Genomic DNA, 17,291 nt, shown 5'->3' with positions numbered 1-17,291 from the left:
ATGCAAACAAATTCCAAGGTTTGCCTCAGATGAAGGCTCAGTTCATAATAACTCAGTCTCAGAATGTTGGCATTGGCCAAGTTCTTTTTTCATAGGGAGTGTTGCCTAATCCTAAGTCCAAAAGTTCATATCAAGATCAACAGTCCACCAAACATTTTTTAGGATTTTTGTTGTTATTAAGTATTTTAAGGTCCTAAGACCACAAACAAAAGTCAAAAACACACAAGCAATATATACAATCACAAGATATGGCTCAAATGAGAAAAGTGAAAATAACGTAAACATAAACAAGTTAAATGAAATGTAAATGACAATGAATGATAAATGACTGAAATTTAAATTGCATAAAGTAAATGACTTGAAAGTAAAGCAATATTAACAAGAGTTAGTCAAAATTTAGTCAAGTGTAATGGTGATTTTTAATTATTTAAGTCATTCTTTGGAGAACACTCAATCCTTCATTCACACGTATACATCCTTGAACCAAGACATCTTCCATGAGAAGGACTCTAACTTGGATAATTCACAAGTATGCCACTAGCTCCCATGAGAGGAAAAAAATATCAAGTCTCCAAACAATACCATGAAGAAGAGAAGGCTTACAATCCCACTTAATTGAATGTTATGCCTTGAGGGTCAAATTTAGCTCTATCTTAAGCAATCGTAATTGGACTTATATAGAAGTCACAACTATCTGAGGGCGAGCAATAAAAATTTAGGTGTTAATGCATGTTAGATATTTGGTATGAAGAATCAAACTCCTAAAACATACCACACACTAAAAGAAAGAGTCAAGAGGGAAGGACTTACCTCAGTCATACTTGTATTGGTTCATTTGACAAAAGGTCATTGATGAACCAATTAGCCTTAAGACATTAGAGATTTCATTGGTCAAATGAGGGAATAGGAAAGAATAGGAATGAAGATGAAAAGGGAGGGGAAGATAGAAACACAAATTGGTCATGGGAGGAATTTCATCAAATCAAAATCATCCATTCATTTTTGGAGATAAAATGTACATTTCATTAATCCCTTAAATTCAATAGTATTGATCCAACAAGAGTCAAATCAACCTTGACCAAGGCCCAAACACAAAGTCAAACATCACAAGACCATACAAATGGCTCAACATAATTATTAAGCATTTATCAATAAAAAAATCTAATTAAAAGTTAATTAAAATACATTTTAATTTGGTCAAAACCTAAAATCTCTTCAAAACACCAAATAAATGCCCAAGAGATTTATCCTAGGTCAAACAAGTTCAAAGGACCTTAGACAAAAAAATTCATGATTTTTGAAAAGTCAGAAGTATTTTTAAATAATTAAAAATATGCACAAAAACATTTAATTCATGAAAAATATAAAAAATAATCCAAAAAATAATTTTAATTGAGAATATGAAAGAGAAAAATATTTAAATATTTTTGGTGAAAGTCCCATATTTTTTGGATTAAAAATGAAATTAATATGAATTAAACAAAATAAAAGGATTAAACATAAAATCAGAAATTAAAATAAAATAAGAAAAAACAAGGGCCATCAGATCTCCCTTATTAATTGAGGTGGAAGATCTGATGGCCACACACGCGTGTTCCATGGTGGTATTGAGTCAAAGAGATGTACGCGTGGTAATCCAAACCAAAGATCCAAATTAGAACATCCAAACATGATCAGATGGCCAGGAGGTGTGCCAACACACGACCGAAGCTAGGGCTCCTGTCATCTTCTCCAGTGACCTCCTCCGGACTGGTCCAACTTCATCTCAATGGAAAATGAAAAACAAGGACACTATTTCAAAGAGAAAATGCTCAGGATCACGAATCTGACCTCAATTTTCCAATTCCAAGTATATACAGGGATTTGAATTTTGAGGATCATGAACTGAGTTGCTTCGATTTGACCTCAAAGCAACTCAATCTTGTTTCCTACATTGGTAGGACTTCAGCCAACCAAAAATCACCAAGAATGGTGAAGAATTGAGAGAAAATCGAAGAGATGAAAATTCTCTAAAATCACCTTCGAGGGAGCTTGAAACCTGCTTGATCTTGCTTCCAGTTGGCCTTGGCTTGACTTCAGAAGCTTCCAGAAGTTGAACTGGAACAAGGAAATGCTTGGATTCTTGGAGTTTCAACTTCAAAACTCAAGTGAAATTGAAACTCGATTTTCAATTGAAAACTTTCAAGATTGTCCTCTAATGGTGAGGGTTAGGATTGCAAGTTCAAAGCTTGGACAAGGTGTCCTTAATTCTGAGCATGAAGTGTCTCATTTATAGACAATGCAATTGGGTTTCACACCCTTCCATCAAAATTCCAAAAACAGCAATTCACCCTTGCATGGTTGCATAGGCGTGTGATAGGCCCATGAAATGATGTAATTAGGTCCAAATTTCATCATGTACAATGATGAAAGTGTGTCATGTGATCATGCAATGGAAATTGGATAGGGAACATGAAATTCATCCAAATGAAGCTTTGTGAAGAACCCATGTGCAAGTCCTCTATTTCTTGGCCAAATGAGATCATCTTGTACTTTTTGGCAAGGTGATATCAAGGGGAACAACTTTCATGTTGAACATTTTTCCATTTGAAGCTTGGATCATGATGAATTTGAGGTGGAAGTTTTGGAAATCAAACATATTTGAAAATTTTCTAAGTCCCAAGTCAAATGTTCACTTCTTCCACCTTGAATAACGTTTTCTATGGGCTTCCAATGGAAAATGTTCCTTCATCAAAGTTGTAGCTATTTCAAACCTATTAAATTTGGTCAAATATTTGACCTCATTTGGATTTGGCATGAATGAGTTATGCATTTTAGAAATTGAGGAAAATCATTTGTTCAATGGTAATGGCCCAAAATGACCTATAATGTTTCCTCTTGGCACATGCCTTTGAAAGTTGAATTTGAATTTCTTACAAGAGTAAACGTTGGAGAGGACATATTTAATTTTATCATGAAACTTGAATTTTCTTCATATCATAAAAATTGAGCAAGTTATGGTCTTTGGAAGTTGACCTTTTAACTAGGGCACATACAAAATGACCTATAATCTTTCACCATAAAAAATGACTTTCCAAGCAAAACTAGCTCTTTACTTAAACATGAAAGTTGTTTGGAATTTCATAAGGAGTAACGTTTCTATTGGAGTCATTTTATTATGACAAAACTTGTAGGAGATAGGGTCTAGGGAACCCCAGTTTTGACAAGTTGACTTTCTCAGGTCAACCACCATGAACCACCTTGCAAACTTGAATTTCTCTTGACCTATTGGACTTATGGAGGATAATATATGTATAATAAGATGTACAATGAAGTATCCCTTGAAGTATTTGATCAAATGATGAAGAAAATTGTTGAGGAAGTCACACAAGATACCCAGATGAATTAGGGTTTCCAAGGCAAACAAGCTTCAAAATCTTGGTGAATTCTTGATCAAAATGATAAATGAAGACCACGAGGATCCATATGTGATGTCTAGAGTCAATGTGAACCATCTCTTTATTAGTCTCCTTGCATTAAGGGTCTCAAACCCTAGATATGAGCTTGATGAGGCATAGGTGAACACACACTACCTATAAAAGAAATAAACTATATATTGACATATTTTTGGTATTTTGGTTAGTAAATAATGAAAAACAAAGTATGATACAATAAAATATGCTTGATGATCTATCCCAATGCAAACCCAATGAATGAGGGGTAAGGAATATGGCAAGGTGTAATCTCAAAGCCAATGCATATGATGAGATAACATGAGGGATCTTAGGGTCAAAGGGTCTTACCGTTGTCCCTATTTAAGGACATTCTAACTGAGGATGTGAAGGTTAAAATCTTAGTATCAACTCAGTAGAATGGACTTAAATAACAATATATAGAAACAAATTTTGGTCCCTAAGAGACCTCATGATGCATATGATATGAATGTTAAAGAAATCTTTGTGTGGAATATATTGCCACAAAGGAAAAGAATCTGGAGAGACTGAAAGTCCACATGAGCATAATGCATTCCATAAGGGAAAACTCACTGAGGAGACAGAGACTCTAGGGAGATAAAAGTTGTGTGTAGGTCAGGCTACGACTTGAAAACTGCTGGGGAAATGAGGGGATATCCATGAAAATGAATCAATGGAAGGACCCGGTTAGGGATAAGGGAAAATCTGCAGGGGAAACAAGTAGATCAACACAAATCTGAAATACCTGAATCAAACTCAACTGGGGAAGAATGAACTTCAACACAGGAACACTAGAAATATATCATCTATTACCGGTTACTAGGTAGGATAATAATATATTCTGACAGAGGTACATCTGTTACCGGTTAGAATAAGCATATCAAGGATGACTCGCTGAGGAAAAAAAGGTGTATTCGTTACCGGTTACTGGGTAAGAATAGTCTGCTAGGGAAAAAGATCAAATAGGATTTACAACTACGGGTTACTGGGTAGAAGACCAAAGAGAGAATATCTGTCACCGGTTAAAGTGATCATATCAAGGTAAACTCAAAGGAAGAATATCCGTCATCGGTTAGGATGAACATATCAAGGATAGACTACTGGGGGAAATAGGAATTATATCTATCAGCTACTGGATAGAATACCAAAGAGAGAATATCCGTCACCGATTAGGATGAATATATCAAGGATAAATTTGGAGGGAAAAGTAGGATTTACAACTATCGATTACTGGGTATAAAACCGCAAAGAGGAGAAAATCCATCATCTTTAAGATGAACATATCAAGGATTAAATCTCTGAGAAACAAAAGTAGGGATTACAACTACCTTTTTACTGTGTAGAAAACCACAAAGAGGAGAAAATTTCTCATCGGTTAAGATGAACATATCAAGGATTAACTCTCTGGGAAACAAAAGTAGGGATTACTAAAGGAGAATTGCCACCCAAGGCGCAACGGAATTTAAAAATTTCTCCATTTAGTGATCCTTACGAATGGGCATGATCAGTGATAGAATCGTTACCTCTTGTGGCGATCACGAATGTTGAACGATGACAACGTCTCTACTCAATCCACACGAACGGGTTCCTTCAATCTCAGTGCTAGCTGCTATGAATGAAGGCTTTGAGTGAGAGAGAGGGAGAAACGAAATTCCAATTAGAGTGACAATGCTTCTACCCAAGGGTTCTATTTATAGAACCACTTGTGTGGGCTTCAAGCTAAAAAGCCCACTTAAGTGTATTTTGGCACATATCTTATAATATGCCCAAAATCACTTAAACGTGTGGTACCTTACCACATTTCGTATTCCACTTAAGTGCACCGTACCTTACGATGTTCCTTAGTTACTCTATCTCTCATCAATCTGTCCTTTGTGTGTAACCCTGTAGGTTTTCGCGACGTTGGCAATTATATTAAATCACGCATTTAACATAATAAATAGTGAGCGGTATCTAGCAACACATCACTGCTACCCAAGTCACGAAAATGTCATGTGATCTGACAAAACCTTCCGTGATAATAATTATGTGTATAATTACCCTTTTGCCCTTATGTCTATATTGAACACAAGGCATAGACCGTGCATCCTTGTCCAGTTCAATATTAGGCCCATAGACATTTATCCTATTACGCAGGATGGGCAAATTCCATCTAGGTCACTCATGTCCCTCAGCATGCTTCGTGGAGTACCCATCAACTGTCTTTATGGTTATCCAGTTACGGACAATGTTGGATCAGCAATAAAGCACTCGACTCTACATCTAGGGTCCATAGTGGTTTCAGGTCGAAGAGTGGTATACACCATTATCACCATGATAATAACATATGACACTTTGCATAACATTCTATGTAGTATTCTCATAGCGGGACAATCTAGTATAAATATTACTCTTAATATTCATACCTATGTTTAAGACTTGATAACTCTTTATCCATGATCCATGAGATGTGATCATCAGTCTACAAACATAATAGTCTTAATGCTTTAATGTTATCCCACTTCACAATAAAGCTCGACTACGGATACTTTAAGAATAGTGTCCTTATGTTTAATGTGGTCTCATGATTAAGTCATACTTGATACATTAAACGGACTAGCTATTCTAGGGACTTTATTAAACAAACATAATAAAGAAAAAGCCTTTTATTATTAATAAATAATTCGATACAAGTACCAAAAGTATTGGCCTCTAGAGCTTACACCAACAATCTCCCACTAGCACTAGAGCCAATCAGGCATACCCCTAATGCCCATAGATCTAGTATGGCCATCATGCTTCTGCTGTGCAAGAGGCTTTGTCAGTGGGTCAGCAATATTGTCAAGTGTAGGTACTCTACATATTTTCACATCTCCTCTATCTATTATCTCTCGAATGAGGTGATAACGCCTAAGTATGTGTTTGGATCGTTGGTGAGATCTAGGCTCCTTAGCTTGTGCGATAGCACAATTGTTATCACAATAGAGACCAATGGGATCCACAATTCTAGGAACTATGTCAAGTTCACTAATGAACTTTTGATCCAAACAACTTCCTTTGCTGCACTTGAGGCAGCAATATACTCGGCCTCAGTTGTAGAATCAACAACTGTATCTTGCTTTGAACTTTTCTAGCTCACAGCGCCACCATTTAAGCAAAACACATAACCATTGGAACCATTCATATTAAAGCGTCTCAGCACTTTGTCTATGTACTCTGACTTAGGCCAAGCATTTTTGTGATCTATCTCTAGAGATTTTGATTCCTAATATATAGGCTGCTTCACCTAGGTCCTTCATAGAAAAGCATTTACCCAACCAAGACTTTACTTGTTGCAGGGTAGGGATATCATTTCCAATGAGTAATATGTCATCTACATATAATACCAGGAAAACGATCATGCTCCCACTAACCTTCTTATAGACACAGGGCTCATGTTCGTACTTGATCCATGAGTAATACATCACCTTGATGAGATATCAATATCTCTCAGGTAGGTGATGTATCCTGCCTGACCTACGCTGGTCTTGTTCTACTTGAGCAGGTTGTTCTTTACACAACTATTTGTGTTTCCTGCTCTAATTCCTCCATAGGTGTATCAATGCCTTGTGATTCTTGAATTTCTTCAAGCTCTACTTTCCTCCCACTGATTCCTTTGGAAATAAAATCCTTTTCTAGGAAAACTCCAGTTCGAGTGACAAACACTTTGCCCTTAGAAGGATTGTAGAAGTGATACCCTCTTGTTTCTTTAGGATACCCCACAAATAAGCATTTGTCAGATTTGGGCTCAAGCTTAGTTGAAATTTGTCGTTTCACATAAACTTCGCAACTCCAAATATTCATGTAAGACATATGTGGTTTCTTACCACTCCATATCTCATATGGTGTCTTTTCAACCTTTTTGGATGGAACACGGTTAAGTGTGTAAGCTGCTGTCAGCAGTGCATGTCCCCAAAAGGAGTTTGGAAGATCAACGTGACTCATCATGGATCGGACCATGTCCAACAGGGTTCGATTTCTTCTCTCAGATACACCATTCCATTGAGGTGTTCCAGGAGGAGTAAGTTGGGATAGGATCTCACACTCTTTCAGATGGTCATCAAACTCTAGGCTTAAATACTCACCACCTCGATCTGATCGAAGAGTTTTAATATTCTTACCTAGTTGGTTTTGTACTTCATTCTTGAATTCCTTGAACTTTTCAAAGGACTCTGATTTGTGTTTCATTAAATACACATAACCATATCTACTGAAATCATCAGTAAATGTGATGAAGTACTGAAAACCTCCTCTGGCTGGTATGTTTCAGTGGTCCACATACATCAGTATGTATGAGGGCCAAAAGATCATTAGCTCTTTCACCTTTTCCTGTGAATAGAGACTTTGTCATCTTTCCAATTAAACAAGATCTGCATGTCTCATATGATTCATAATCAAAAAGAGTCCAAGAGTCCATCTTTATGGAGTTTGGAAATGCGCTTCTCATTTATGTGGCCTAATCGACAATGCCAAAGGTAAGTTGGATTTAACTCATTAGGTTTCATCCTTTTAGTATTAATGTTATAAATAGGCATTTCAAGATCAATGACATATAGTCCATTGTTCATTTGTGCAGTAGCATAGAATATATCATTCAAATAAATTGAGCAACAATTGTTCTTTATTATAAATGAAAAACCAAACTTGTCCAAACAAGAAATGGAAATAATATTCCTGCTAATTGCAGGTACATAATAACAGTTCTCTAACTGAATAATTAAACCACTAGGTAAAGTCAATACATAAGTTCCTACGGCTAAAGCAACAACCTTTGCTCCATTGCCAACTCGTAGGTCGACTTCACCTTTTGCCAAATCTCTACTCTTTTTAGTCCCTGCACATTTGTACAATTGTGAGAACCACATCCAGTATCTAATACCCATGATGCAGAAGTAGATAAATTAATTTTAATAACAAAAATACCTGAAGTTGAAGTCTCTACTCCATTCTTCTTATCTTCCAGGTACTTTGGGCAATTTCTCTTCCAGTGTCCGGTCTTACCGCAATGGAAGCAGGTGCCTTCTTTTGCTATGCCTCCACTAGGCTTCAAAGCAGCAACAGTGGGTTTGGGTTTGACAACTTCCTTGCCTTTCCCTTTATCACCCTGCTTGGTGGGCCTTTTGTTCTGTCTCTTTCCATTTCCGATCATCAGAATGGACTTCCCTTTCGACTTTAGATTCTGCTCAGCAGTTCTTAACATGGATAGCAGTTCAGGAAGAGATTTGTCCATATCATTCATATTGAAATTTAGGACAAATTGACTGAATCCATCTGGAAACGATTGCAAGATTAAATCAGTCGAAAGTTCCTTTCCGAGGGGAAAACCCAATCTCTCAAGGTTTTCCACATACCCAATCATCTTAAGCACATGGGGACCTACAGGGGCTCCCTCAGCTAACTTTCCTTGAAAAAGGGCTTTTGAAACTTCAAACCTCTCATGCCTTGCTTGCTCTTGATAGAGCATCTTTAGGAGTTCGATCATATCGAACGCTGCCATGTTCTCATGTTGCTTTTGCAATTCTGAGTTCATGGTAGCTAGCATGAGACAAGCAGTTTTATTGGCATCATCGACATGCTTCTTATAAGCATCTCTTTCTGCCTTAGGTGCAGAACTAGGAGGTTTCTCTTCAGGAACAGGTTTCTCCAAGACATACAGCTTTTTATCATGTTTGAGGACAATCCTCAGGTTTCGGTGCCAATCCAGAAAATTTGTCCCAGACAATTTTTCTTTGTCAAGGATTGATCGCAAGATGTTGTTAGAGGTGTTTGTTGTCATGGTAATCTACATAAGGATTAATGAAAATATAAGTATCATTGACATATTTTATTAGGCCTTTAATTAAATATGCTCCCACTATTTTACTCAAAACAAATGACCCTCATCATTTGATTCGGAAAATCCCGTTGGAAGATTTTCTAGTGGGTCGAGATCCATATTTCACTTCGTTCTAAGTCCGCATAGGCGGATTACACAAAACTAGGTTATTTAGGTGGGAACTCATTCCAGTTGTATTTCATACAACTCTCGAAAATTTCAGTTGGGTGAATAACTCCTTATTCCAATCCATCATATGGATCATTCCCAACTCTTGCTTCTAGACATATATAATATTATTATAATTAAGTTTGACCCATCGTTTTAGCAGTTGGATATTACAATTATCCCATCGCACCTTACTAATATAGAACATGCACCTCACGTAGGCGAAACCTACATTATCCTATACAAGTCTTGATGAGTGCTAAAACTTGGAAAGCAAACATATATAATATCATTATAATTTGTTTAGTTAATTTTGACCCATTGTTTTAACAATTGGATATTACAATTATCCCATCGCACCTTACCAATATAGAACATGCACCTCGCGTAGGCGAAACCTACATTATCTGATACTAGTCTTGATGAGTGTTAAAACTTGGAAAGCATAAACTTAATATTTAATTTGAGGGAATTTGCAATTATTCTGATCTCACCAGCTTATTTATTATATAAATCGTCTCTCACATGCATCAACATACATTCACATGCATCAACATACATACATAATGAAACAGTTATGGCCCCTAGCGCAGTTGTTCTCCCAAGCCAATGAGAGAACCTAAGCTAACCTAATAACGATCTAAGCTTCCCCAAGCAAGATCTTCAAGGTTGTCCTCCTTTGGCACTGACTTTTTTGCTTTCTTCATGACATTATATTACATAAAGAAACTCGTTTTACATACGAGGGAGTGAGATGAGAAAAGAAGTTACATTGAGAGATTAAAAGAGAGGCACGACACGCAGGTCGTATTTTAAAACCCAAAACAAAATAAAGGAAAACTAAGGCCATAACCGATCGCCACAAGACAATAATAAACACATTATTATTATTATTATCAATTTGGATTCTTTTAATCAATTAAAACCAAATTAAATCTCGACGACCGATCACATTACGCAGAGTTAGCCGAACAGGTGAATTTTGCCTTACGTTAACCGGTTAACCAAATACGTTAACCGGTTAACACTGTTGAAAACTGTTAGAAAATTTTCTTTCTGTCTTGCGTTAACCGGTTAACCAAATGCGTTAACCGGTTAACACTGCTTGAAAATCTGTTCAAAATTTGTTTTCTGTCTTGCGTTAACTGGTTAACCAAATGCGTTAACCGGTTAACACTGTTTGAAAAACTTAGAAAATTGAGTTTCGTCTTGCGTTAACCGGTTAACCAAATGCGTTAACCGGTTAACACTGTTTGAAAAAATGTTAGAAAGTTGAATTTCGTTTCGCGTTAACCGGTTAACCATATGCGTTAACCGGTTAACCATATGCGTTAACCGGTTAACACTGTTCGAAAAAGTGTTTAGAAAGCACAACTCTTGTGCAGTCACAACCCCAATCGCATAACTCTCTGACAACACAACCCTTGTGCAGTCACTAACCCTGATGCACCAATTTCAGACCGTCAAACACATCTCGATTGTTGATTCAGTATGATTGATCAATACGTCATTGCTTCACCATACTAATGTCGGGTCAAGAAGCAAACGACCATTGATCGCTCAAAGGAAAACAACCATTGAGTGTTTGAATGAACGAAACGAGAACACTATATCATATATAATGTATTTTGCATCAGGATTACATATATCATATATATAACTTGATCGATCTCAATTTAATCTTTGATTCATTCTGTCTTTAATCGTATTAATACAGAAAATAAACAGTTATCAGATTCATGGTTTCGTAACCAGGCTCTGATACCACTGAAGGAGAATCGTCATCCAAGGCGCAGCGGAATTTAAAATTTTCTCCATTTAGTGATCCTTACGAATGGGCATGATCGGTGATAGAATCGTTACCTCTTGTGGCGATCACGAACGTTGAACGATGACAACGTCTCTACTCAGTCCACACGAACGGGTTCCTTCAATCTCAGTGCTAGCTGCTATGAATGAAGGCTTTGAGTGAGAGAGAGGGAGAAACGAAATTCCAATTAGAGTGATAATGCTTCTACCCAAGGGTTCTATTTATAGAACCACTTGTGTGGGCTTCAAGCTAAAAAGCCCACTTAAGTGTATTTTAGCCCATATCTTATAATATGCCCAAAATCACTTAAGCGTGTGGTACCTTACCACATTTCGTATTCCATTTAAGTGCACCGTACCTTACGATGTTCCTTAGTTACTCTATCTCTCATCAATCTGTCCTTTGTGTGTGACCCTGTAGGTTTTCGCGACGTTGGCAATTATATTAAATCACGCATTTAACATAATAAACAGTGAGCGGTATCTAGCAACACATCACTGCTACCCAAGTCACGAAAATGTCATGTGATCTGACAAAACCTTCTGTGATAATAATTATGTGTATAACTACCCTTTTGCCCTTATGTCTATATTGAACACAAGGCATAGACTGTGTCATCCTTGTCCAGTTTAATATTGGGCCCATAGACATTTATCCTATTACGCAGGATGGGCAAATTCCATCTAGGTCAGTCATGTCCCTCAGCATGCTTCGTGGAGTACCCATCAACTGTCTTTATGGTTATCCAGTTACGGACAACGTTGGATCAGCAATAAAGCACTCGACTCTACATCTAGGGTCCATAGTGGTTTCAGGTCGAAGAGTGGTATACACCATTATCACCATGAGAATAAATTATGACACTTTGCATAACATTCTATGTAGTATTCTCATAGCGGGTCAATCCAGTATAAATATTACTCTTAATATTCATACCTATGTTTAAGACTTGATAACTCTTTATCCATGATCCATGAGATGAGATCATCAGTCTACAAACATAATAGTCTTAATGCTTTAATGTTATCCCACTTCACAATAAAGCTCGACTACGGATACTTTAAGAATAATGTCCTTATGTTTAATGTGATCTCATGATTAAGTCATACTTGATACATTAAACGGACTAGCTATTCTAGGGACTTTATTAAACAAACATAATAAAGAAAAAGCCTTTTATTATTAATAAATAATTCGATACAAGTAGCAAAAGTATTGGCCTCTAGGGCTTACACCAACAATTATAACTACCTTTTTACTTGGTAGAAAACCATAAAGGAAGAATATCCATCATCAGTTAGGATGAACATATCAAGGATATACTGCTTGGGGAAACGTGAAATGGAATCCGCTGGGGAAAACAAAGGAAGTAAATTACATTTATCGGGTATTGGGAAAAAGTAAAGAACTCAAAAATTGAGAAGAATATTACCAGTTACTGGGTAATAGACTCTCAAGGGACCAAAAATATCTATCTAGGTAGTAACTAGAAAGAAACGGTCAAACGAAGACTCGACCCAATGAAGATATATCTCAAGGGGAGTGATTTCATCCAGATAATTAACTTGGGAGGATAATGGAATAATGATCATCCACGAGGAAATAACTCAGTGGGGAAATGAGAAAGGTTAAACTCTTTCTGCTTAAGGGGGATGTGTAACACCTCAAAATTTGCCCTCCTCTCTTGGGACTAGCATTAACATATTGCATATCATTTTTAGGTCTTTAGGCATTGCATATTGCATATCATGTGGTTACATTGTGCAAGCCATCCTCACAAGTCTTGATCAGAAGATGAGGGAGTCAAAATGCAAGCTAGGGTTTTATTGGACTGGTCATTAATCATCTGAGGATGTGGAAGTTCAAATTAGGGTTTTGTGATCCTCAAGGAGATTGGTCTTCATCTTGATTGAAGTGATACATCATCATCATCATGGTCTTGTATTATCCAGAAGATTCAAGAAGTTTGATCAGCATATTCCTTGAGATTAGGGTTTTGACCACTGGTCAACCCTAATCAGTTGCATTGGGCCAATCAGGGCATGGCTGGGAGATGGGGTCTATGATGGATATGGGGATCATTTCATGATTGTATTGTGCATATTGATGCTAGGGTTTCATCCTTGAGCCATTTCATCAGAAGATTGGAGCTTAGTTTGATCTATGCATGGCCAAATTCATCTATCAGTCAGAAAAGTCAACTGTGGTCAACTGTGCTTGATTTAATGGATTTGGAAGTAGAAATGAGTTGGATACACTTCATTCATGTTGGAACAAGTGTTATTTGATATTTCAAAGCTCAAGAATGGAGAAAATCAAGTCAGACAAGAAATTGCCAAAAATAGAAAGTGACTTGTAATGGAAGTTTCCAAAAATGGAAAGTTTTTGACCTCAAAATTACATGTCCAAGGAAGCTTCAAATGAAAATTTGTTCAACATGAAAGTTGTAGATCTTGGTCTCACCTTTCCAAAAAGTCCAAGAACATGAAATTACCATGTATGGTTGGCAAGTTATGATCCATTCAATTTCAAAAATGACCCATAATCAGAGGGGCATAATTTCCACATGGAGTATCCAAATTGAGTGATCTTTTTATGTGCAAACTCCATTTGACATGTACTTTCTTGGTGCATAATTGGAATTCATCAAAAATGGTCAATGCAAAAAGTCAATTTTCAAGTGTACACTTAAAAATCCAGGGGCAAAATGGTCCAACTTGAGAAATAATGAGAATTTTGGAATGGGGATTTTTGCAACACCTCACAAATGCAATTTGAAAATTGTTGGAATGGTCATAACATGTCAAGGTTCATTATTTGGTCAAGTCACTTTTGAAATGCACTTGAAATTGTACAAATTGCCATGGCATAGTGAAAATCCAAAATACACAACCAATGACCATGGAACAAGTTGCAACACATCATAACAGATATTTAGAGAGTGTGTGAGCTGTCAATGAGCTGTCACAGGGCCTATTGTGAAATGGCATTTTTGCCCTTGCTTTGAAAATGACATTTTGCTAATTACCATTCACTTTTGCTAATTGGATGATTAAGAGCTGATTAGTTGGAAGTATATAATCTTAATTGTAACTAACTTCTGAAGACAATTACAATTCACAAGAAATTTCAACCAATTTTCCCTCCAAATTCTCCAAAATCCTCAAGAACACACAAGAGCAAAAATCCACAAATCTCTTCCAATTCTCCATCAAATCACGATTTTCTTTTTGATTCAATCTCCAATCACCTTCTTCTTCAACTGTTTTGGAAGATCAACGTCAAAATCTCCACGAATGGCAACTGTTCATGTGAGGTTCAACCATGGCATTTGAGGATTTCTTGCACTAGAGGCAAATTCGAGCCAAGCTACAAGTTGCATTCATCTTCCTTAACATCTTTCTTCATCTGTTTTGAGAAGCCACGTGCAAATACTACAGGAATCAGCACTGCCATCTCAAGGTACTTCAAAATCGAATCTCATGAATTGATGAATTGCTATATGCTTTTTGAAGAGTGTTCAATGTAGATCGTTGTGATATGTTTAGTTTTTGGAATGATGAATTGTAGAGAGAGATATTTCGATTCAAAGTCTTGAATGCAAAACCTAATTCAATCGATTCGTTTCATACGTGAATTTCTGGACGTTTTTATCATGATATTTGGACTCTACTCACTCAGACCTTTCCAATGACTATCTATTTGTGACTTTTCATGGAGTTTTGATGTTTGAGTGTTCATGTGAATTCTGGAAAAAATACGTTGATGAAGGTGAAGAAATCTGGAAATTTACATTGTTTGATCCATTGTTTTTGCCTAGCCAATTCGAATGTTGTTTACCGCCCAGGAGAACCAATCACGCGCTGCCAACTCATTAAAACCATGCGCTGTCGTTTTGGCCTGGAACGAGATATTTATGAACGTGCCACTGATGTCAATAATTCCATTTAATTAATAATAACACTTAAATAATTATTTAACAATTCATTTCAACCTTAGAAAATTCATAAAAAAATTATTGGTTAGTCCAAAAATTATGAGGATTTTTTTGATGGATCCTATTTTTTCCCTAGTTTTTTGTGAGCATGATTTCACAAGTTGTGCATGGTGAATTGTTGACTTGGACTCTAGAACTTTGACTTGTGTGTATTTTTTACATGTTTTACCATTTTCAATGTGAAATGCTCATACATTAGAAGAAATGCATGAAATGTTTTGAGCTCATTCTAGACATGTTGATGGTGATTTACATATAGAGTTTGTGATTTTTGGATACCTGAGGAGTGAGATATGATTTTTTGAATCTAGGTGTGACAATTTGTGTCACACCTAGCTAGGTCAACTTCATGAATTCTTTTGCCTGGCCTATGATTGTTGGAATGGATTGAAATTTTGTATGGATGATTATTGATATGTTGAGATGTTATGTGAATTTTTCTGGATTTTTCTATGGCATTTTCAATTTGATTGATATTTTCTTCTCTGTATGTTTATTGTGCAAGCTTGTATGACACATGTTTGTATATCTTGTGTGAAATTCTCATATGGTTTTGGATGAAGATGAAATTTGGTATGCTGATTGTAGACACATAGTAGGACCTCACTGTTTTGGTCCCATTCATTTCTTAATTGATTTCACTGATTTATGAATTTTTGAAGTGAATGCATGTGTTGATGCCTTGAATTGGCTTGAATAATTGTGTCTGGATTTCTTGATTTTCATTGACCTAGTTCCTTTTGTCCAATTGAGCTGAAAATTGACATGCTATATCTTGAATATGTCCTGTTTAGGTGTGAATTATTTGAGGATTTTTGGAATTATTTTGGTATGCTTTTGATGGAATTCATTCTGTTTGGACATTGGATGTTGCATTTGACCTAGTTTGTACCATATTGTGCATGAAATGAGATTGGTAAATGATATGAGTATGGGACCAATTGCATTTGCTTTCTATTTGCATTAATTGGTTTTGGTTGAGAATTGTTTGCTGTTTAGAATTTTTTCTCCCTTTTGGACCCTAGGCTTGGCCTAGTGGTCCAGTTTCTCACATTTGGTTTGACTTTTCAGGATGAAATGCACAAAGCTTAAGGAGAATGATTCAAGTCAATAAAATTGAATTTGTTTGATGTGGAGAACTAACATAACTTTGTTTTGTAGGTTGTGAAGCTTGAGCTTGAGCTTGTAGCTTGCATTTATGTGCTTGTGTTGTTTGTATAGTCTGACTGATTAACATTTGCTGTTTATTGTTGTCTGTCTGAGTACTGATGATACTTGATTGTTTTCAGGTACATTTAGTTGCTTACAGTTCTTTAAGAACTTGCTTGCTGTTGCTTGGTTTTTAAACCACTTGAGGTAGGACTTCTATTCTTCATGTAGTCTGGAAGACCTGGCCTGTTACTTGGCCAGGCAACTGTCTGAAGTCCTCCTTAAGAGGCGATGTTTGTGGTTGTTTACATTTGTGCCAAGCAGGTAAAGACCTCTATGAGGCAATTGGTGGATCAAAAGGATATGCAATCTATCCCCCACTATTCTGTGAGTCGTCCCTCTGCTCACACGGCTGTGTGTTGATGCATTGGGACACAAACCCAAGATCCTGTGCTGTTGCACAATCGACTCAGAGTCTTTGAGCGTAGAAGGGTCCCTCCATTCTGGACCCACGCTCCTTTGTCTGAAGCTCTCCCTGGTCAGGGATAAGAGCTGTGAGGTCTCATCCTCACTTCACCTTTTCATCTGCTTCACCTTAGCCTCGTAATGGCAAGGTTAAGAGCGAATAATACCCATGTACAGATGACTTGCTTCGGCAGTCAAACCCATTGTTTGAGCCTCACTTGATTGGTTATAGTGTGTGCTTTGTGAATATTTGTTTGACATGTTTGCTTGAAATGCTTGTTTTGATCTGTATGCTTGTATGCTTGCTTTCTTCCTGGATAGGATTAGCTTGCAGTTGTGCAAGTAGGTAGAAACCTGAACATAGGGTAATGATGCATGACAACACTAGGCTCGAGTCCAGCTCCCTGGTAGTGTGTC

Source organism: Lathyrus oleraceus, chromosome 5 (genome assembly GCF_024323335.1).
Source record: "Lathyrus oleraceus cultivar Zhongwan6 chromosome 5, CAAS_Psat_ZW6_1.0, whole genome shotgun sequence".
Taxonomy (NCBI): Eukaryota; Viridiplantae; Streptophyta; class Magnoliopsida; order Fabales; family Fabaceae; genus Lathyrus; species Lathyrus oleraceus.
The sequence above is the reverse complement of the archived record's forward strand: the minus strand, read 5'-3'. Positions refer to the sequence as shown.